This window comes from Protopterus annectens, chromosome 1.part1 (assembly GCF_019279795.1).
Source record: "Protopterus annectens isolate FY-2018-M chromosome 1.part1, PAN1.0, whole genome shotgun sequence".
In the NCBI taxonomy this organism is placed as follows: domain Eukaryota; kingdom Metazoa; phylum Chordata; order Ceratodontiformes; family Protopteridae; genus Protopterus; species Protopterus annectens.
The window spans coordinates 777288512-777312737 of NC_056726.1; positions in this window are offsets into that span (position 1 = coordinate 777288512).

A 24226-nucleotide genomic window follows, 5' to 3' on the forward strand; every position below is an offset into this window, starting at 1 on the left:
ATTTTCTTTAATATTTTCACTAAAGTCTAGTTCAGTTTTCAATGGATTATACTTATGGTCAGCACATTTTATTCTCTCAATTTTTTTACTTATTATGCAATATTATGTTGTATGTATTAGGACTCTGGAGTAATTCTATGGCTTATCATTAGGACATTTTAGCTATTTACCTGAAGTAAACATTTTCTGCATATGTTTGCTGTATGTACTACTACCATTACCTAATAAAAAGGTTAAAAAAAAAAACAAGCCAAAAAAAATCCTGACTTTTATAGGCCATTTCTACACCATTTCAGCATTTTTCTGTCTGGAGTTCTTCAGATTTGTTACACTTTAAAAGATTAGAGTAATACTGAACAGAGTGCTGACAGGTCAAGGGTTATGGAATCACTCAGGAAAGCAGACAAGTGACTTTAATTGTTAGAAGTGATTTGATAATGTTCAATAGTCTTCCTGTAGTTTGACATTTCTGTGTATACATGTCTGTTCACAGTGGTTCTCTGTCTCAAAAAAAAAAAAAACATCTGGCATTCCTCCCCTTGTCACATATAACTCTTGTCTCTCAAAGAATAGGATTTTCAGGCACTGTGCATATTGCATTCCACTAATGCTGCTGAAAGAACATTTCTCTTCAGTGTAACGTCTCTCATTCCTCTATTTATATTACATGTATGTATTAGCTTATGTATTAGCTAGACCATAAAGTCCCCTTTTAGTCATGACCACTAACAAACAGTTGATCCAGAATAGGTTAGTGCCATATGAAAGAAAACTCAAAACATAAACAGAATAATCAGTTAGTCAGTGTTTGTGCATGTGCGTGTGAGTGTGGGCATGTGCATGTGAGTGTGGGCACATGTGAGTGAGCGTGTACAAGAGTATGCATGCGTGACTGACTATGCAAGTATGTGCTTGGGTGTATGCGTCTGCGTGTGTGTGTGTGTGTGTGTGTGTGTGTGTGTGTGTGTGTGTGTGTGTGTGTGTGTGTGTGTGTGTGTGTGTGTGTGTGTGTGTGTGGCCTGGCTAGGATTAATTTTTTTGCCTTGCTGCCACAAAGTGTTGAGATAAAATCAAGTTCTCTTGCAACACTGAGCTGGATAAAACAGCTATCAGACTATGAATGAATGAATGAAAATACAGACAGACTTTTAGTTGTCAGGAAAATGCTTTAGATATTTTACACACGTAGAGACTAAAACTGAGTTCAATGTTTTGGGTCCAAACTTAGACAATGCATGATGGGTACAAGTTAGGGATGTCTGTCAACTATATCAGTGTAAAAGAAGCTGCAGAAGTGGAATGTGGAACCTTAATATAAATGTTAAGGTAAGTGGAAGGGCAGGGGGTTGGATGCAGCAGGCTGTAGATAAGGGTGGCAGTTAAAAGCTTAGCCTGCAAAAAAAAAAAGATAAGCAAACAGTCTGGTTAGTTAGTGACGTAATACTCTTTGTGAGGATGACTGATATATAAATCTACATGTTTATTTCATGCAACCTAAAGTTCCAACAAATTAAATGTAGATATCCTAGCTACAAGAGGAAGCCCCTATTACAGGGTGGGGATAAGAACTCCATTAGCAATAGAAAATCTTCTTCCCTTAATAAAGGTATCAAATATTTTGTATCTTTTTTAAAATATAAATGCTGTTTTGGTTTTAGTTCTGCTAACATGTTCAGCAAAGGTGAGGGAAGGGTCAAGTGAAATGCCTAACTACCTAAAAAAAAAAGATCAGTTTAGTGGTGTCTTGAGATGTAGAAGAAAAGTCATGAGCTAATGGAGGAGAAATACATGGAATGTGCCAGAGAGAATAAATTAGGTTATCCGAGTATTAACTATTGGTCTGTTATGGATAAACTATTTGAATAAAGTATATGGTTTAGTGGGTATTTTATAATCTATAGCCAAATTAGTTTTATCTGCACTCCGTAAGCCTATCTCATCTGCGTACTTCATGATGTTAACTTTAGGTAGACTGAGTGATATGGTGTTTGTTAACTTGTCGAAAAGCAGTGGCTGTAACACAGATGTACCTCACAGTAAAGTTCTGAAGTGCAAGGAGCGCTGTGCTTCTGCTCTCATCGATCGTAATCTGTTGTTATGTATTCCTAACATGGATGCCAAGATTCACCTCTTAAGCTTCGTTCTCAAGGGGAATTTCTTGGCATCCATGTCTCGGGTAACACATAATAACTTGGTTATGATCAGAGACCCAATCTTAACCCTCTACGTTTAGTGTAATATCCTATTATTCCACAGAGAAATCATGAATCACACTATAATTTAAGTAATATCCTTAGTATTCTATCCAAAATCAACAGTTTCTGCTTCGCAGTTTTCCCATCTACAAAGGTATTTTTTTTGCATGCTGTGATTCCTGCCTGGTAACTTTGAAACCCAAGTTATAAATGGTATCACTACATCATTCTCCTTGACATTGTATGCCCGATACATTTTCTCATTTATTTGTCTTTCTGTCTGTCTGACTGCATGCTTTATATGATCTCTCAAACATCAGCTGACAACATTATGCAACCACAAGCTGCAGGCGTTTAAAGTGAATAATTTTTCCTCATTCATGAAATTTACACTATATCCTACATGGCACTGTAGCTCTTCAGTGCATTAACTCCACAGGTTCACGGGTGTATACCAGACTAACGTCCACCAAGGCCTTTATTAGTCTAGCCATGCAACCCAACCCAATTATGTCTCTATGTATCATGGATGTTTATTCGGAGGAGGTATGTTAGTTAAGAAGTTTCTAAAGGTTATATGGGGGTATGTAAGCTTAGGCATAGTTACTGTTTGCTTCTGTCTATCACAGACATGGGGGCCAGACCCAGGGTGAATTTCCAGTTTCCTATCCATTTGGTTAAGGTGACACTTAAATAGAATTAAGGATGGACTCTGCTTCACATGGATAGGAAACCTGTTTCAGAGCAGGGGATCATTTGAGACACATATCTGCCTCACCAATAAGTCCTACTTATGTTGCAAGCAAAATTTAAATCCTTAGAACTAGTGATTTTCATTTTTTTCATTTTGAAGATGTGCAAAAGGTCCATCAGAAATGGATCTGAGGAGGCCTTGTATGCCAGCACAGATCACCTCTCAGTAACATGTAAGAGAAAGAGTATAGATATAGGGCTTTAAACTGATCCATACGGGATGTATTCATTCTCTGCATGGATCATGCTGAAACAGGCTTGTCTTTTCTTACAACAGAACATAATTTAGAAATGCTTTCAGAGCCATGAAAGTCTTCAACTCACAAGGTCATATTTTTCTCTAGTAAAAAGCCTCCTGAAAGAGACGACCAGTTTCATAGAACTTCTTGACAGCTGTATATAGAAATGAAACCATTTTATCAGTTTTCAAGAAAAGTGTTACAACTATGCCTTGTGAATGAACATAGGAAGTCTTCAAAGGCTCTGGTTTGACTCTTCCCTTTGGATGACTTACTACTTAATCCTCCATCATACTGTCTTTGAATTATCAGTCGTTTGGAATGTTTAGCTAAAACATTTCATTTTTTTGGAAGTTGTCACATGCATTACATAATAGATCATTTGTACCTGTATTTTATAGCTCATGCATGTAGAATAATTTGCGCATTTATTATATTACATATACTATAGTTAATTATTTTTTAATGATATTGCATACTAACATCTGTACAATGGCATTATCCACCTCTCTTGTTACGTTGTTCTATGATTTGTATCACTATGTGGTGTTTCTCTTATTTGATGTTGTATTATACTAATATGTACTCAAAGGTGTGGTCCTCCTTAATTGATATTTGTACTATGATATGTGCTACTGTATGATCTTTTTCTGCTTTGTGTTGTGCTTACCTAATGTCTCAGGTCATGGCTGAAAAGTGTCCTTAGACCAGTCTATCTGCCTGGTTAGCAAATGTTTAATAACTAAATAAACTGAATGTAACAATGCCATAGGTGAGTTAAGGATTCTAAATAGTCCAAATTAATCTTTTGTGATGATATTGCTCCTGTGTATTCATTTATTTTTGCTACTGAAGATGTCCAATTAATCACAACTGCCTGCAAGCTGAAGGACTTATTTATTTATTTATTGGCATTTGTTTACTGGCATAGTACACTAGGCCATTTAAGAGCCTGTTTTCAGTGGATGTCTGTGGAGAAAACCTGCACAGAAACATGAAATATAGTATTATAAACCATATAATACTGTACATACGTACATACAGTAGAATAAACAATATGATACATTTCACAAAGTATGTGCACATAAGCTAGTAAGTAGTAATTAGAGAAAGTGATGGTAAAATGGAAGTTGTCAGCTAGGTATAACTAAATACAAGGCTAATTAGCAGAATAGCCATAGTGGGTAACATACAATAAACTTATTGGCAAAAGGTTTAGTTAGAATATTGCCAGACATTTAGCAGTAAATAGATATCGAACTAAGAATAATATTCATCAGGTCTTCAAGGATGGAGACTTGGTACAACTATAGTTTCAGACACAAGAGAAGCATTTATGTAAAAAAGTTTTAAATGAAGCATGGTTCTGAGTAGTTCTAATTATTAAAGGGAGGCCATTCCAGGATCTGGATACAGAATGTGAGTAAAGAAGCTTTCCAGCAGTCAAGTTTGGCTTGTGGACTTGCAGAAGGTGCTGAGTCTCTGATCTGAGAGGCCTTTTGGGATGGTAGGAAGTAAATAGGCAGGGCAGTCGAAGGGTTTGTATATTAATTTGTGTGCAGTTGTTAACTGCAGAAAGAGGATTGGAGACTATTAATAAAGACACTGAATAAGAGGGGTCCAAGTGTAGACCCTTGAGCAACACCAGTAGAGATGTAAAGATATGGAGAGAGGGAATTTGCCATTTAACTGCCTGCTGTCTGTCTGATAGATAACTTGAGAACCAGTTGAGCGTGGAGGGCGAGAGACCAATTTTGGATAGTTGGGTAAGAAGAAGGGTGTGAGAAACAGTATCAAAGGCTTTTGATAAGTCAAGAGATATGGAGAACACAGTTTTGCCTGAGTTTCAGGCTTTATTAACGGTGTCCATAAAGGATATCAAGATGGTCATAGTACTATGGTGTGGCCTAAATCCGTGGTGTGTGGGAGATAGGATATGGTTACTAAGGAGAAAGCTTAGGAGTTGTTTATGTATACATTTTTCGAGGATCTTGGAGACAGCAGAGAGAATGGCTATAGAACAATAGTTAAAGATATAAGTTATATTAACATCTTTGTGTGGGGGCAGAATTAATGCCTTTTTCCAGGTTTTTGGGATGTAGGATTCTAGGATGGATCTATTAATGAGTACACTGATAGGGTAGGTAATGTCTTCAGCTGCTAGTTTTAGATATGCAGTAGGTAGGTTATCAGCTGCATTAGAGCTAGGTTTGAGTTTGAGGAGTAGTGTTTTTATTGTAATAGTTGGAATAGTATTAAGCGTGAATGTGTATGAAGGATGGGTTGTGGTTTCATGGAGATGATTTGATGGTGTAGTTGAGTAAGAGGAGAAGGGTAGTATTGATGGCCCTGTATAGCTTGTACTGTAGTGCTGCTGGGGAAAGTTATCAGTAATGTTTGCTATAGTATTAATAAGGTGTGAATTAAAGAGGATGGCTATTTGTTGTGGTGTTTCATCTGGAAGTGGACATGGTATATTGTTTGTGCCCAGGTTTAGGAATGATGAACTGGATTACCAGAAATTTTTGGGGTTCTAACTGTGGTTGGATTTAAATTTTAGATAATATTATTTTTTACCACTGGATACATGTCTCTTCACCGGGTCTGGTGTATTTTTGTTTTTTTGCCATTGTTTCCAGGTTTTGTCTGTAGCTAGCATAAGTTCCTTAGCTGGTTTAGTTAGCCATGGGGCATGGTTGGTTTTGGTTCTTCTTATAAGAGGGGGTGCTAGCCTGTTCACAGTTTCTAAAAATGTGGTATTAAAGAAGTGTACTTACATTGCCTAGTGGTAGGTTTTTTAAAATGCTCCAGTTCATATGTTTTAGTGTGCTAATAAATAACAACTAGGGACTTGATAGAAATTGTGATGCTGCATCTTATGTTTGTTAATGAACCAGGCTTACTCATACCCTTTTAGTGCAACTCTATATTAAACTATAATGGCAACTAAAACAGCAGCGTGACATTCTTCAGTTGCATTTGGGTCAGCCATAAGCTGTGGCTTAAGCTTTGTGTGTCCTTGGCTTTTGTATAAAAAAAATAGCATTTATTAACTATATTTTGTGAAGTTTTGCTACTCTTGTTTTATTTAGTTCCCTAAAATGTAAGATAAGTCTGCCACATAGCTTTTGGTACAAGTGGACATGTTCTATGCAAGTAATCATGGCCAACAGGGTATGTGTTATTGTGGAAATAACCCCCTCCCAGGTGTATTCTGAGGCCAGATGCCACAGACAGAGGGCCTTTACACCCCTGGAAGGGCATTATTTCCACAATACAACACATTCTGGAGGGCATTATTGTACTTAAATAATGAGCTATCTATAATATTGTTGTGTTTTATTTACTTGTTTATTATTACTATTTTTTTTATATATTTTTGACGTAAAATAGTTCATCCTCCTAATGTTTCAAACTTGCTGTAGTATGTGTTAATGGTGTTGGAGGAAGCATTTTATATCCAAAATATAATACTTTAAAAATATCTAAGTATTTACTTTATTTTCTGGTCCCTTACTCCTAAAAGGTTTTTTTTTTTGCCAAACTTGCCAGTCATTGGAGATTGAAGTTACTAAATAATGATATACATTTGAGTTTCCGACTTTTATTTTCCTTCAGAAAATTCATGCTAACACAAATCCTTTTGTTTAAGCAAGTTTGTAATTTTATGAGCAATAATTAAAATATGTTCTCATTTTTGAGCCTTTCCCCCTTTATTATAGTCTTTATCCAGATTTCTTCATCTAAAAGATTCAGAGGTATGCAAACCTCTTTACTGCTGCTGCTGACAGTAGTCAATCTCACTCATCTCACTTCTCTCCTTCAGAAAATGCATGCTAACACAAATCCTAATATTCAAGTAAAATATGCTCCTATTGTGAGCCTTTGTATACCATTTATTTTAGGCTTATCCAGATATCTTGAGCCTTGCTGCTGTCAGGGATCATTTGATCTGTCACAGTCTTCACTCTCTCTGTCTTTCTCTCTTGCGCTCGTGCACACACACACACACACACACACACACACACACACACACACACACACACACACACACACACACACACACACACACACACACACACACACACACATATACACACAAATTTTTTACTGTTTCATTTATTTTTTACACTTGCTAAACAGCAAAAGCACAGCTTAACTAGTGTAAAATAACAGCTTGATATCTCGCTCACTCTCATACATGCATACTCTCTCACACACTTACATTAACATGCACGCACACACACACACACACACACACACACACACACACACACACACACACACACACACACACACACACACACAACATTTTTTTATTTTTTCTTCTACACTCTCTAAACACCAAAAGCATGCTTAGCAAGTGTAAAATAATAGCTCAATTGATCTCTCACTCTCATACATACATGCAGTCTCACACACAGACATAAACACACACACACACACACACACACACACACACACACACACACACACACACACACACACTTTTTTATTTTTATTTTATTTATTTTATTTTACACTTGCTAAACAGCAAAAGCTCTGCTTAGTGAGTATAAATAATGATGGCCATTAGTTTTTTTTTTCATTCTATGCTTCACAGCAGCTTGATAAGCTGTCATGAACTGATGGACTCATTTTTCAGTGGGCATTACCAGTAGATTAACATCCTGCTGGAGAACGTTCATTCTCCAGTCAGGGTGTGATCTACAGGTTGCCCATTCTCTAATAATATGTAAATTATACTACAAAATATCAGACCATTCCAAGGCATTTTGATGACTGAAACTGCGGACAGGTGGCATCCTTTCCTTTACAGGGTCTAGTATTTTCTAGTGATGCCCACCATGGGGTGGTTGTTATTATACTCATGAAGATTATTTTTGGTGTTCAATATTAAAATAAATATTGGATTCTGATGGAAAATAACTATTCCACTACAATACTACATAGAGGTTATTTATGAATGGATATTACACTACATGCTCTTAGTTGCATAACGGGATGATCTGTTGTATTCACAGGTATAGTCTGCCCTGTAATTTGTATTTCAGTTATTTCCTCTATTTAACTTGGAAATAAAAATGATATAAAATTAAAGTTAGCTTGCTGGCCCTGCTCCAGTTCTGATTTCAAATGCTTTCACAAACAGAGTCAAAGGAACGCACAGAGACACAAGCGCATGTACACGCACATACACACACATTTGGATGCTCATATTAACACACACACACACACACACACACACACACACACACACACACACACACACACACACACACACACACACACACATACAGACACACACACGCTCATGCACACAAATACATTCATGGAGGCATGTGTGTACAGACAGACAAACACACAGACACGCATGCACATACACACACACACACTCACACACACACACACACACACACACACACACACACACACACACGCACAGCTTGTTTAAAATGTATTTTTGCACTGTTTTATTTGTGGGATAAAAGTAATGTAAAGCCATGTGTCATAGGTTCATAGGTTCATACTAGGCTATCTGCCCTAGGACATTTATAAGCCTAGCCAGAGTGTGTTTGGCTTTCGCTACCCATTTTAAATTAATTTTGCTATGCCCTTTTTCGAGGTTAGTATACTGTGCCTCTGTCTAACAGTGACACAGAAGTGATACCCGGGGTAAACCTACGATCTCCCATCCACTCATCAAGATTCCTCTTGAAGAGAGTCAATGACGGACTCTGCCTAACCTGGACTGGGATTTTATTCCAGAGTGAAGGGAGCCTCTGGGTTATGAATCTGTCCCTCCAGCATGTCCTATTTATTTCAGTGCTGAGGTTCAAGTCTCTCGAGCACATAGCTCGATGGGATTTGGATTTTCTGAGGTGCAGCATGTCCATTAATTCCGGGTTGGACATGGCTTTATACATCAGGCACAAATCGCCTCTGAGCAGGCGGTATGCCACTGAGTAGAGCTGGAGTTTCTTTAACCGGACAGCATATGGCATCTGTTTGAGCCCTTTGATCCTCTTGATGAGGTACTTTTGGGGTCTTTCCAGTTGCTGCAGGTGACTGGTAAGGTACATCCCAAAAGGGGCATAGTACTCAATTATGGGCCTGATGAAGGATGAGTAAAGAGGCACAATGACCTCCCCTGATCTAGATGTGAATCCTTTCATGATTAGGTGGGCTATATAAAATGTTTTTCTAACCACTTTGGTCACGTGGTTGTCAAATGAGAGATTGCTATCAACTTGGGTCCCCAGGTCCCTAATTACTTCTTCTGTACTTAATGGATTACCACCTATGTGGTAATTTGTGGGCACTTTGTTCTTGCCAAAGGGGATGATTATACACTTTTTGGCGTTTAGCTTGAGGCCATGGCTCTGGCACCAGTTGTCTGTTTCTATGAGGCCCTTTTGGAGGATGCTTGTGTCGGCTGGAGAGTCGATTATGGCGCCCAGTTTGCAGTCATCTGTGATCTTGGTCAGCCACAGTCCTTCCGTGTTGGCCTGTACCTCCGAGAAATATATACCGAACAAGAGAGGTCCCAGGACTGAGCCTTGTGGGATTCCACTTGTAACTGGTTTGGAGTCTGACATGGCTCCAGCAATTCTAACCATGTGGGTTCTGTCCTTGAGCCAATTTGCAACCCATCTAGTGACATAGGAGTTTATATTTAAGCTGGTGAGCTTATCTATAATGCCCAAGTGGGGTATTTTATCGAAGGCTTTTGCAAGGTCCAGGTAGGCTGTGTGGACCACCTTCCCCTCGTCAATGGCCTTGGTGACTGTTTCAAAGAAATCAAACAGGTTTAAGAAGCAGGATCTGCCCTTAACAAAGCCGAACTGGGTAGGATCCGGTGTCTATAGGTCCCCAATATCTTTATTTATGAGGTCCATGATGATCCTTTCCATAGCTTTACAGACCAAGCTAGTCAGGCTTATGGGGCGATAGTTTCCAGGATCCGTTGAGGCACCACCTTTGTGGAGAGGGACCACTGTTGCTGTACGCCCCTCTTTGGGTACATATCCTGTAGTAAGGCTGAGATTGAACAGTAGTTTTATGTTTGGGTTTAGCTCTTCTTGGAGTTCATGTAGGACGCAGCCCGGGACACTGTCTGGTCTCATTGATGCTGTGTTTTATGCTTTGGAGAGGTCAGCTCTTACCTGAGCATCTGAGATGTCAGGGGGGCAGCACTCTGCTGGGATAGATATTTGCCCTTTTGGTGGGGAGGGGGGGGAGAAGTTTGCGCTGAACCTGTCAGCTAGGATGTTGACAATGTCTGTGGGTTCAGTGTATTTTTTGTCATTTTGGACTAATTCTGAGCATATCTGGGAATTTCCACCCAGGTTCCTAACATAACTAAAGAAAGCCTTGTGATTATCCTTAGTGTCCTGTGCAATTTTTCTCTCGAAGCTGGCCTTAGACGATTTTATGAGTGCCCGTAGTTTTTTGCTAATACTGATCAGAGATGCCTTCCCTTTTTGGGATTTTGCTCTATCATGTAGTAGCTTCCTCCTTCTATTGTATAGTTTGTTTATGGCTGGGGTCCACCAGACAGGACGTCTGCCTTTGGAGGATTGGGTCTTGGTTTTATTTGGGATTGCGTGATCCATGCATTCCTGAAGGTGTTCATAGAATGCGTTTATAAAGGATTCTGTGGTCTGGGCCATATTTTCCACAGGCCCGGGGACTTTGAAGGATTCAGCCTCGGTTTTGAGGAGTGTGAAATTTGCTTTAGAGAAGTTTTTCACTGTGGTTTTCAGGGCAGGGGGTGGAGTCGGGATGTGAATATCCAGTGAGATTAGTTTATGGTCTGATCTTACCAGTGAGGGATACACTTCTGGTCTGGAGCATAGAGTCCCCATGTTGGTGATGATCAGGTCCAGTATGTTTTCCCCTCTTGTGGGAGTGGTAACAAGTTGTTCCATAGCATTTGAGTTTATATATTCTAGGAACCTTTGGGCTAGGGTGTTGGAGCTAGAGTAATGCTCCCAGTCTATGTTTGGGTAGTTGAAGTTGCCCAATATAATGGTGTTTGGAGAGACCTTCATATTTTCCAGTGTTCTCAGGAAGGCCGAGTGGGGTTCCTGGGTTTGGGAGGATGGTCTGTAGCAGGCTATAAACTGGAAGGCAGTTTTACCCACTGTTAGTTGCACATTGATAGTCTCTGATCCTTCGTGCTGTGCCACCAACCTGGAAGTTTGGGTATCTTTGACGAATATTGATAATCCCCCTCCTTTTGTGGTTCGGTCCAAGTTTTGGGGCCGAAAAGCATGGTATGAGGTATAACCTGGTAGTGCTGGGGTGCTCTCGGGAGCCTTGAACCAGGTTTCAGTTACTGCACAGATATCAATGTTCTCCATGCTAAGAAGAGTTTAGAGTGCGTGCATCTTGAGGTTTAGACTTCTGGCGTTGAGTAGCATTACTCTTAGTTTCTTATCCCTTGTGATACCTATGGAGGTGGGTTTGTCTTTTTGAGCCTTGCCTAAAAAAGGCACTATGGGGGTAGCAAGAGCTATTGCCAATATCCAAAAGCCCAGGGGTGACAGGTGCAAGCCATCCCTAGCGAAGCATCGTGGCTTGTCCAGCATGTCATCCCAGGTTGACAGGCATTGGATCCCTTTTGAATGACACCAATACTTAAGCCAATTGTTGAAATTGATCATCTTGTCTTCATATTGTGGCATCATTCTTGGTGAGGGTAAGAGGCTTCTCAAGGTCAGGGTCATACCGGCCTGGGCTACATGCTCAGAGAGCTCCTCTATGTCTCTTTTCATGTAGTCCAGGGAGGTACGTCTCAGGTCATTCACACCAGCATGGACAATGACTGAGTCATATTTGTACTTGTCTTGGAGTGACCTGAGTGCTTGTGTTATGTGGTGGATCCTAGCGCCTGACAGGCAGCTCACCGTGACCTTCTCCTTGTTCAGCCTGGTGAGTGGGACGCCAGTGTGCCTGACGATAGAGTCACCTATTACAAGTGTATCAGGTGTGTTGTTTAGCCTTAAGGGCTGTGACTGTTCAGCACACTGGCTTTGTGAGCTATGTGTTGCACGTGTTTTGTTTTGGGGTAGCAGTTGCTTGGGTGTCTGCTTTGGAGGTCTCTGCTGCTTAGGCAGATTTTTATTTAGAGCCTCGAGTATGTTTTGTGTGTTTATGTGTTTGGTTTGCTGTCATGGTAGGTCTATGTGAGACTGGAATTGTAGTGAGTGTGGTTTCCTTCTCCTCCTGACTGGTTTCGCCAGTACTGAGTTGAGAGAGCTTAGCCTCCAGTATGGCTATATGGTTGCATCTCTTACATGTGTTGGAATTTGTTGGGAGGAGGAGAGGGTTGTCTGTGTACATGAGGCAGTTGTAACATTGCCTCAAGATTCCCAGATTCACCAGCTGGACCAGAGAGGAGATTGACAACTGACCTTTGGACATGCTAGAATAGTATTGGGAATTCCTTTATAATTGAATAAAAAGGGCCAATGGGGAACAAGGTACTCAAGGGGAGTTTGTGAGGGTGTAGTGCTTTTAATTTTTTAGTGCTGACTTATATAATTGTTTTAGTGAGCAAGTGCCAGGTAACTTAAATGCAATGTGTTACAGGTAACTTAAATGCAAAACTGACAAACAGTAACTTTCTTTCAAGTGAAACAAGGAAATAAGTACAGTAAGCAATGTAGATATCACTAGGGATCCACAGAAGTGCTGAAAAGCCACGTTTTAGGTGAAATTAGCGTTTCAAGGAAATAACAAGCAAACAAGCAACAAGCATACAAACAAAGCTAGATTCAGCAGGCCTGGATCTAGTCTATGCCACAGCAAACAACGTGTATCAATTTCAGTAAGAAACAGTTCAAATATGCAGGCACTGTAAGCCTTTAACCAGAAATTTCCAGCTCAGAAGGGCAGACTCCAGCCTCTCTTCCCACAAGAGTGCAGACCACAAACCCTTTTAATGTAAAATAACTGGCCTGAAGCCCAAGTGCTTAAACCAGAATTAATACACTTTTAGAATAACAGACACTGAGCCCTCAGTCAGCAGTTCCCAACTTAGAAGGATGTAAGCTACCTGTCCTGCCACCACAGTGCAGGCCACAAACCTTCCTAATGTAAAACAACTGGTCTGAAGCCCAAGTGCTTAATCCAAAAGACTTAGAATGATAGCTACACTTTAATCAAGTTACTAACAAGCAGTAATAAATACAAATTAATACTTTAAAGAATGCCTGGATTAGTGCTCAAGTTATACAAACAAAGCTAGATTCAGCAGGTCTGGATCTAGTCTATGCTACAGCAAACAAGGTATACCAATTTCAGTAAGAAGCAGTTCAAATATGCAGGCACTATAAGCCATTAACCAGAAATTCCCAGCTCAGAAGGGCAGACTCCAGCCTCTCCTCCCACAAGAGTGCAGACCACGAATCCTTTTAATGTAAAATAACTGGCCTGAAGCCCAACTGCTTAAACCAGAATTAATACACTTTTAGAATAACAGACACTGAGCCCTCAATCAGCAGTTCCCAACTTAGAAGGATGTAAGCTACCTGTTCTGCCACTACAGTGCAGACCACAAACCTTCTTAATGTAAAACAACTGGTCTGAAGCCCAAGTGCTTAAACTAAAAGGCTTAGAATGAGTTACACCAAGCAGTAATAAATATAACTGAGTACTTTTAAGATGACACAAAAGCAAAATAAAGTAGGAAGAAACACAAATACAGTAAAAGCAGATTTTTTTTTTTTTTTTTTTTTTGAGTTAGCAAATGAGATGGGCCCAGGAGTTACAGGACAGAAACAAATGCAAATGCAGGCCTTCAAATCAGAAAGTTGAGAGAGATGGAAGACCGCCCAAACGGCCAATACCTACAAATTCTGGGCCAGAACCACACCTTATGTGGTAGACAGGTTATCTAGTGCTTACCACTCCCACTGATAAGCTAGAAGGCTTCCCTCCAACACAGAAAGGCTTGGGGGGCTCAAAAGCTTACAAACAGTCCTGTATACAGCAAATCTGTATCTGGAACACTAATTACAGGAAAGGTAGGAAACAGGCTTACATTTTTTTTTTTTATTCAGAAAAGTAGAAATGAAAAAAATGTAATTAATTAAAAAAGGACTAAAAGCAAGTGCAGAAAGGGTTTATTAGGTAGAATGCGGTAAAGAGATAGGACTGGGGGAGTGACCTAGATCAAATCTACAATGGGGCGGGCACTGCAAAAGCCACCAAATTTGAACTACAACCAAGAGCAGGGAGGGTGTGGGGAAAAGTTTCAACAGAGATGTGAGGAATCAGAGTGCAAATTATAAAACCAAAAAAAGTATACTGATCTCTGTATGTTTGCAGAACAGTAAGACAACAGATATCTAATCAACAATTTAGCTCTATAATACAGAATAATACAGAAAAATATACTCAGCTGTATATATTTGCAGATAGTCTTGTAAGGCTGTCTCTCAACACACAGGTTCCACTTTAAATGCAGGCTGCTCTATTAAGTCAAATTAAGGGAACCTTGAGTTAACAACACACAAACTATAGAAACCAAAATGAGAGGGGGGGTTGTGGAAGACAGTTTCAACAGAGATGTGAGGAATCAGAGTGCAAATTATAAAACCAAAAAAATATATATTGATCTCTGTATATTTGCAGAACAGTAAGACAACAGATATCTAAGCAACAATTTAGCTCTATAATACAGAATAATACAGAAAAATATACTCAGCTTTATATATTTGCAGATAGTCTTGTAAGGCTGTCTCTCAACACACAGGTTGCACTTTAAATGCAGGCTGCTGCTATTAAGTCAAATTAAGGGAACCTTGAGTTAACAACACACAAGCTATAGAAACCAAAATGAGAGGGGGTGGGGAAGACAGTTTCAACAGAGATGTGAGGAATCAGAGTGCAAATTATAAAACCAAAAAATATATACTGATCTCTGTATATTTGCAGAACAGTAAGACAACAGATATCTAAGCAACAATTTAGCTCTATAAAACAGAATAATACAGAAAAATATACTCAGCTCTGTATATTTGCAGATAGTCTTGTAAGGCTGTCTCTCAACACACAGGTTCCACTTTAAATGCAGGCTGCTGCTATTAAGTCAAATTAAGGGAACCTTGAATTAACAACACACAAGCTATGGAAACCAAAATGAGGGGGGGTGGGGGTGGGGAAGGCAGTTTCAACAGAGATGTGAGGAATCAGAGTGCAAATTATAAAACCAAAAAAATATATACCGATCTCTGTATATTTGCAGAACAATAAGACAACAGATATCTAAGCAACAATTTAGCTCTATAATACAGAATAATACAGAAAAATATACTCAGCTCTGTATATTTGCAGATAGTCTTGTAAGGCTGTCTCTCAACACACAGGACTACCTATTATCTGCAGAGTTTGCAGTATGACCTTTTGTATGCTTTCTTTCCTTAGTTAATACTTAATCGATGTATAAATTAGTTTTTAGAAATTGTTTTTGATTAGTAAGTGAAAAACTAAAAAAAAAAAAAAAAGAAATGGTATTTGATATGTGCTTTTGTGCTGGGATATGCTTTTTTTTTTTTGCTGTACGTAAGTGTTCTTATTCTTTAATTTAATTTTATTTATTTTAATGTTTTGACCAAGGTAGAGCATTAATCCCACTGGTCCATCTTTAGGCTCTGCTTGAGGTTACACAAAAAGATGAAAAGAAAAGAAAACAAGTGGTACATTTTGTACTTATTCCACTTCATTAAAATATAATGGTAGGAAGTAGTAAATGGTAACATGGCACATCACTTTGATATATTTTGGAATAGATTTATTTGACATTTGTTAGCTGGGAAAGTCAAACTTGGAATGAAGCCAATTTTCAGCAGAGGCCCAGGGAGAAATACTCCAGTCACATGTCTTTGTAACATCGGAGGAAACACACACAAACACAGAGAGCACATGCAGCCTCTACATCGAAGGCACCCCAGCCAAGAATTGAACCGGAGAACCTCTTGCTGTGAGGCAAGAAGACGACCACTGCACCACTGTGCTGTCCATGGGAAGTCAAATTCAAGATCGATGACTCCTAATACTTATTCTCTTCTTCTAGCTCAGGGAGGAAATGATAAAGAGCTTCTAGGGTCCAGGTCTACACTGTGTAAAGTAGACAGCACAGCCTTGCAGAGTTGTCTTACCTCCTGACTGAAGAATTCATTTTTGTGCTAACATATTTTAGTGACTACCACCAAACACAAGAGCCCCAACCCTATTAAATAATTTTGACAAAAAATGAGCACCTTTTCTAGAACAAGTTATTTAGCAGGGAAACCCCACATGAAATTAGGACAGACTGTTTACCAAAAACAGAATTTGACAAACAGGTAATGGAGCCTAGGAGAGTAGATCCAACAACCTGAATGGTAAAAACAGTTTGATGACAACCCCTAAAACCAAAAGTCGTAGACCCGAGCTAGCAAATATGACAAAAAAAGTAAAACTTTTTCTCAAGAAAAAGATAATAACTTGATAGGAATTCCCCAAAAGGTAATTGTGACTAAAAATGAGGGATATGAGGTACACTTTACTGACAACCACTAAAAAATAACATTCTTCTCCTCTAGCATATTTTTTTATAGAAAAGACAAACTTTTCTCCTGAAAACAATGATAAATTGGAAGGTATTCTCCAATGGGGTACTTATCTTCCTAGCATCAGAGAAGCATTAACGGACCATCGATCTCTCAAAGCCCACAGGGAAGAGAGCACTTCTGCAGAAAGAAAGTTCTGCAGCTTTGGCTCCCTAGCCATGGATCTTGCATTGCTCTGTTCGCTAGGGCACGTGAAAGGTGCCCTAATGCTCTGAAAACTGGTTGGCCGGTCCAGTCCTGGCAGGATACATCCCATACAGCCCAGGCCACTGCAACAATGATCCAGTGATGAACATTTTTTTTTTACCTGAGAAATATAGTCATCTGATGCATAACTGTACAACCTGGAATGTGTTATTTTTTGTACCATGGCGTAAATGAAAAAATTCGAAACTTTGAACATGAAGTTATACAGTGTAGTCACATGACCAGTTTTAATAAATTAAGTAACTTATTTGACCCAAAGCACTGAATAAAAGCCCAGAAATATGATGCATCTTCAACAAATTAGTCCTCCAAACACCAGTAGTCTTGAAAGGGCTATACATTATGACACAGTTTGTGACGTTCCACTGATGCATTCTGTGACTTAAGAATTGCAAACTACATTTTTTCTGTATAGTAAGCTGATAGTCAACTATTGAGACCAATATTGTACAATAAGTTGGCAGTCAACTATTATTATCAGATTCATGCTGTACAATAAGAAAACAGTCAACCATTAAACAATTTGGAGTGAAAAGGCCACCAAAAAATTATCTAGTAGAGAAAACTGTACAGATGTTGTCATCTCAACCTTTACAACTTGTAGCTTGCAGCAAAGGTGGTACCCTGAACTGTCATTCTGTCACAATACAAACACAGTCCTTATTCACTATGTACATGAATGTATCTCAGTAAAAAGTACATTTATTACATTAGACATGGGTTAATTATCAGATTCAAGCACTGTCCCCATTGGCACAGTGGTGCTCAACTGATATCTGAAAATATGGCTAGCACAAAGTAATAAAATGTAACAAAAGTTGTGTGCTGACTGTCGTTGATGGAACAGTATTAGCTACTGCTCTTTGCCATGGACAAGATCACCAAAGGCTGGGTGTAACCTGCAAAATGACATGAGAAAAGGCTACTGCTATAGGACATATAACCACTAAATATCCCTGACAAGTAATTATGTCAACAACATTGATCACACTACAATCTAAGTTCAAAAGTGCCTTTTGGAAGTTGTTTTTATAAGTTTTGTTTTTAGTACATATTTTACTGAAAGGAGGCACATAAAACTCAGACTGTTAAGTGGCAGTGAAGAAGCTTGCTGCTCATCACCTTCCACAGGATATTTTTTCCCTTTTGGGAAATCTTCTAAATCACAATGCCACAGTCCTTAGAATTTTGCCTGCACTCTTTCCAGCAAATTTTGGACACTCAGAGTTTTCCAGTAGGTTTCCACAGCAGGACCAATGATGGCACCCAGGGTGTCTCTTGTGTCCATGACCACAGCCCTGGTATCCACCTGGCATTGTACCTCCACAGCCACAAATCACATTCTTTTTCCCTCCTTCTTTTGGCTTTTTTCCCAGTTAGGGGTCGCCACAGCAGATCACCTGTCTGCTCATGATTGGCAGTGGAGTTTTATGGTGTTGAGTTGCCAGCCTGGTGCCCAACCTTCCACAGAAGGCACACACTCACACCTAGAGCCAATTTGGAGTGTCCAATCCACCTACAGCATGTCTTTGGGATGTGGGAGGAAACCAGAGCACATGGAAGAAACCCATGCTACCACATGGAGGACATGCAGACTCTGCACAGAAGGCATCCCAGCTGAGGATTGAACCAGAGAACCTCTTGCTGTGAGGCAACAATGCTAACCATTGCACCACCGTGGCTGCCCCACATTCTTTTTCCCTCCACTAGAGCAAAATGTGCAGCAGTGAGATACTCCACGGTGTTTTCGCAACTTGCCCTTCACCATCAAAGGGAAAGGTGAGCCCGGTATATGCTGTCCCTTAATGCACACCCACACAGAATAGCATCCCGGTTTTTGTGGGATAAATGATACTAGGTATGTTCCATCATTATTATCGTGAATATATATATATATATATATATATATATATATATATATATATATATATATATATATATATATATATATATATATTAGATAAAGAGAACTTTCTGGATGATCATTTACAATGTTTTGGTATTAAATTAGTTTGTCACCAAAAGGCACATCTTCAAAAAGAGGAGACTATTATGATATGAAACTTTCATAATCATCATCTTCAGTATCTTACCACATAAGGAAAGGCAGCTGCGCAAAGCAGGTTACCCTGTGATTTCTCTCATTAATATCAGATGATAGGATGAGGGTTCCAGCTTTTTCTTTTTTCACAGCACAGTGCTTTTGCTGAAGTCAGTGGTTTTGGTTCACTCTTAAAGTTGAGTCCAAATGCAGGTTTCCATATGAGGTCAAAATATATTTATGCATTCTTTCTTAAATCTATAAACACCAGGGACTCTGCTGTCCAACACCCAGTTCTTGGACTTCTACATGTCTGATGTTTAGATGGTGGGCATTTACTGCCTTTCAGTTAAAGTCAATTCTTGTTCAGTTATTGTCCCAACATGTTCCTTAATTACAAGGAAAATAGTTACGGGGGGGGGGTGTATATCGGAAAGTCTCCAAAGTCAAATAGTTACAAAATTCAAGACCCAGTAGGGAGATTTTTTCCTATACATTTAACCATATTACTTTATAAAGAATCTTTATATATTTGTATCATTGCTGTAAAGTAGTCTTCCCCTTGGAGCAGAACAGAGCTAGAATGGGCATTCCACCATGGAATGAGTGGATAAACCAGAGTTCCTGCTTCACGTGAGGGAGTGGCATTCCTTGGGCACATAGGTACAAGATTGCCCATAATCTGCCCCTTAGAAGATTCAGTAGAAATTATGCACTTTAACTTCCTATATGTCTTTTTCTTTGGGAGCCTTGGTTCTGCTTGTGTTCAGACTTTTCTGCCTTTTCCAAACTACCATCTGATCAATGCTCATCTACAGCAAACTACTTACATTCATATGGATGAAACCTGCAGCAGTGATCCTGTGATCCATGCATGCATACATACCCTGTTAGAGTCATCATGTAACCATACTATGTTTGCCATCCACCAGAACAGCTTTCAGCTCAAGCAGATGAGATTTCAGTTTTCCATTTTATTCAAACGATGCTACCTCAGGTTCTTCAAGGAATATGGTTCTATGCCCCTAGAAAGGTTCCAGTGGAAAATGACAATGGCAGTCAAGATGATGGAATGATGAGATAGCCAGGGCTCTTAATTCTTCATACTACAAGGGCTAGCATGTACGATCTAGGAGTACTAGCTACTAAGGGACAAATATGAGCAGGTTTAGGTAAGGAGGAAGGAGAAGATATGTCAGTAGCATCAATTACAGACAGAGGAAATGCATTTTAACTTGGATTTGAAGAAGTTGTACTTAATAGAGATTGTGGTGACCAGGAGTAAAGACTACTAGAATGGATAGTACACAGTGATACAACACAACAAATGAAGCATTCAGGAAGGCATCAGACATTGAAACAAAGCAAACAAAGAGAAAAAGTGTCAGGCTGATGCAAGGTACTAACAAAGCTAATAAATAAATAAAAGTGTAAATCAGGAAGTAAATAAATAAATAATTACAAAGCAACAACATTTTTACTGGACGGATCTGAATACTTTCTTCCAGTTGCCATTTATCTTGTCTCACTGTTTTGCAAGGACAACTTGTTGCTTTCTTATATACAGGACTGGACATAACTTTTTAATGAAACTAATCCTATCTCCCTGCAGTGACAAGCACAATGCATCCCTTGTTAGATGGTCTTTTATCCTGTGTGCATGTTTCTACACACCCACATTTGCCTGCACAGCTCTATGCAATCCTTTGCAGTTCTTCCCACTCATTCTAAATACTCCTTTGCAGCCCATAGTACTTCCTGCTGTCCATGGTGCCTGACCCAGACATCTGTTTGGTGCAGTTCAAGCTGCTGAACAACAACAAAAAAAAAACTACCACCCTTGACCCAAGATGAAGAAGCCAGTATCAGTCAGGGACTCCCATTCTTTCCAAGGCAACTCCTTCAGTACTAAATCCATATAGTTGAACCTTGGTCACTGGGGTCACAACCTCTTCCTTTGTTTTACATAGTTACAGCATAATGCCATTAAGCTTAATCAAAACTATCAATAACTTGGATAAATGAACCATGAACTGTAACATAAAGGGCTGTATAAAGGATCCTCTAAAACATACCTGTGCATGTAAATGAGCAGTTCTCCTTCACTTTAGTTGAGAAGCATAATAAACAACAGCCAGCTTGTTATATTCCATAAAAGTTGCAGAACCTGTACTGCTTATTAAAGCAGTGAGGCCACCTGCCCTGCTGTGTGTTTCTCTCCGTGTTCTGATTGGTCGAGATGAAAAAGCATACAATAAATCATCAATTACCTGGTCTACTTTGTGTGTCTGTGTTTGTTATTATTTCACTTTCTCGATGTACATTTTTTTGGATGGCACTCAGGGTACCCTGCTATGTACTTTGTATATATAATGGGGTCACTGTTTAGGAAACAAACTTTTCTGCCTGAACTGCAGGAGTCTCAAGCTGTGTGATGGTAACTTCAGATTTTTTTTTTTGTTAACTGGGTAAGCCCTCTAGACACAAGCATCCCTTTGCTGAGGTGGCTTGGGATCTCATTTGATTTGGTCAGAGGCACACATTAGGCAAACAGAGGCTGAGAAAAATCAAACCATAGACTACAGGAAACAGCTCATTCATAGCTCCTAGCCTTAATCCTGCGAACTAAAGCCCAGAGTTTAATGCAATGATACTTTACTACATTGAGAAGGAAGTGCTACAGGAGCAGAAAACTTAATGTGCTAAATATGATGAGTCCATTGTTAAAAAAACCTTATTAAAGAAAATCTCTTATATATATTTTGATATTGGTGGCGGTATGGTGATTTAAAAGAGATTAACATGTTATAATGGTGACACAAAAACTGACAACTACTAGAAGTTGCACCAGTCATTAAACCTTTACATTGTAAATGCAGAGTTGAATTATAATTTATAATGCTCACCCACTACACTGATATAACTTGTTAGGTTTAGGTAGTTTTGGGAAGACTTCAAAGTCCAGTTTTACTTGTACTTGTTTTTGATCATTTTAGATTCACTCTAAAATTATCGCTCTTTCTATGTTTGCACACTTAACCATTTGAGTGTTCAATATTTAAGGATATATATATATATATATATATATATATATATATATATATATATATATATATATATATATATATATGCAGATCTGATTTGATATAACAAAAACCCATATTTTCCTGAGCCAAAAATTATTAAACTAAAACTCCTGAAACACATTCTTTTTCCCAGGGCAAGTAAACACTTGCCCAACATGGTGAAATATGCACTTTCCCTCACTGTAGTGTGATCCCAGACTTGGTGTATATAGTTGGGGAGGGGGTGCAGTCACGCAACTAGGTGGGTTTCAAATGGTATGGTGTGTTTTGTGTAGTTCTGGACAAGTGTTTATTTTCCCTGGGAAACCTACATGGTTCAGGATTTTTAGTTTCATTATTCTCGTCTTGCGAAAATAACGTTCATGATTATGGGTTTTGTCTTATTAAAGTAGACCCATATGTATATATATATATATATATATATATATATATATATATATATATATATACATACAATCAATACAACACCGGAATATGACAGGAGTGTGCTGTATAAAATCCAAATTATTAAAACACCAACAAACAGCACAATAAACACAGCCAGGATCAATCAACAAATCCAATGCGCTGTTCAAACTTTTACTTGTTTCAAAATACGTTCAAATCACAAGCAGCTACACGCAATATACACAATATGTTTTTTATTGAAGCATATACTTGAGCCAAGTACTAAATAGTACTAAATAATGTATAAATTGTATTGTTTTATTGTTATTTTAATAAATTTATGGATTATTTAGTACTATTTAGTGCTTGGCTCGAGTATATGCTTCAATAGAAAATATATTGCGTATGGCATGTCTGAGTGATATGGAGCTACAGAGCTATTAAGCTGTGCTCCAGAAAGTTAAAAGTGTGATAGTACGCCTTTGCTGTTCATCGCTTATCATCAGCTGCTTGCAGTTTGAGCGTATTTACCAAGAACTGTGTAGCTGCTTGTGATGCGAACGTATTTTGAAACAAATAAAAGTTTGAACAGCGCATTGAATTTGTTGATTGATCCTGGCCGTGTTTATTGTGCTGTTTGTTGGTGTTAAATATATATATATATAAATATATATATATATATATATATATATATATATATATATATATATATCTTTATATATATATATCTATATATATATATGTATATATATATATATATATATATATATATATATGTGTGTGTGTGTGTATGTATATATATATATATATATATATATATATATATATATATATATTTATTTTTGTTAGATAGATAGATCTACATATCGAATAGTAACACCTGTTGGATTCATTCATGCAAGGGATGCTCCAGGAAGGTGAGTGGGCATAATCAAATTTCACTGAAGAAGGATTATCAAAATAGAAAATGTTAGGGAGTAGTCAGTGAGAAGATTTGTAAAGCAGTTGGCCACTGTGGTCAGAAAGCCCTTCTATGTGGCACATCTCATTACTAAGGGTTTTACATCCATGAAGAAAGAGGTCATTGTCTCCCTCAACTCTTCCCTTATTAGGCCAATCATCGAGTACAATGCCCCATTTGGCATGTACCTCACTAAACACTTGCAACAACTGGAGAGGCCACAAAAGTACATCACAAAGAGCATCCTAGGCCTTAAACATTTGCCCTATATGGACAGACTAAAAAAATTCCAACTATTCTCTGTCTCATATCGCCTACTTAGAGGCGATCTCTGCTTGGCTTACAAAGCCATGTCTGCCCCAGCTCTGTTACAAATGCTACATCTAAACAAATTCCAATCCCTCCACACCACACACTCCACTGACCTCAATCTCATTACCACAATCAAAAGAACATGCTAGAGGGACAGGTTCATAACCCAGAGATTGCCCATGCTATGGAATAGACTTCCCATACATGTCAAGCAGAGCACCTCACTGGCCCTCTTCAAGATAAACCTTGATGAGTGGATGGGAAACAGAAAATTCACCCCAGGGATCACTCCAGTGGCTTTACTCTACAAAGGCACTGAGAACTAAGGTCGGGTGGCACGATGCCAGGGTAATACTATGGGCTAGGCTTGTAAAGGCCCAAGGGCCATTAGCCTAGTGCATACTTATGAACTTATGAACCTAG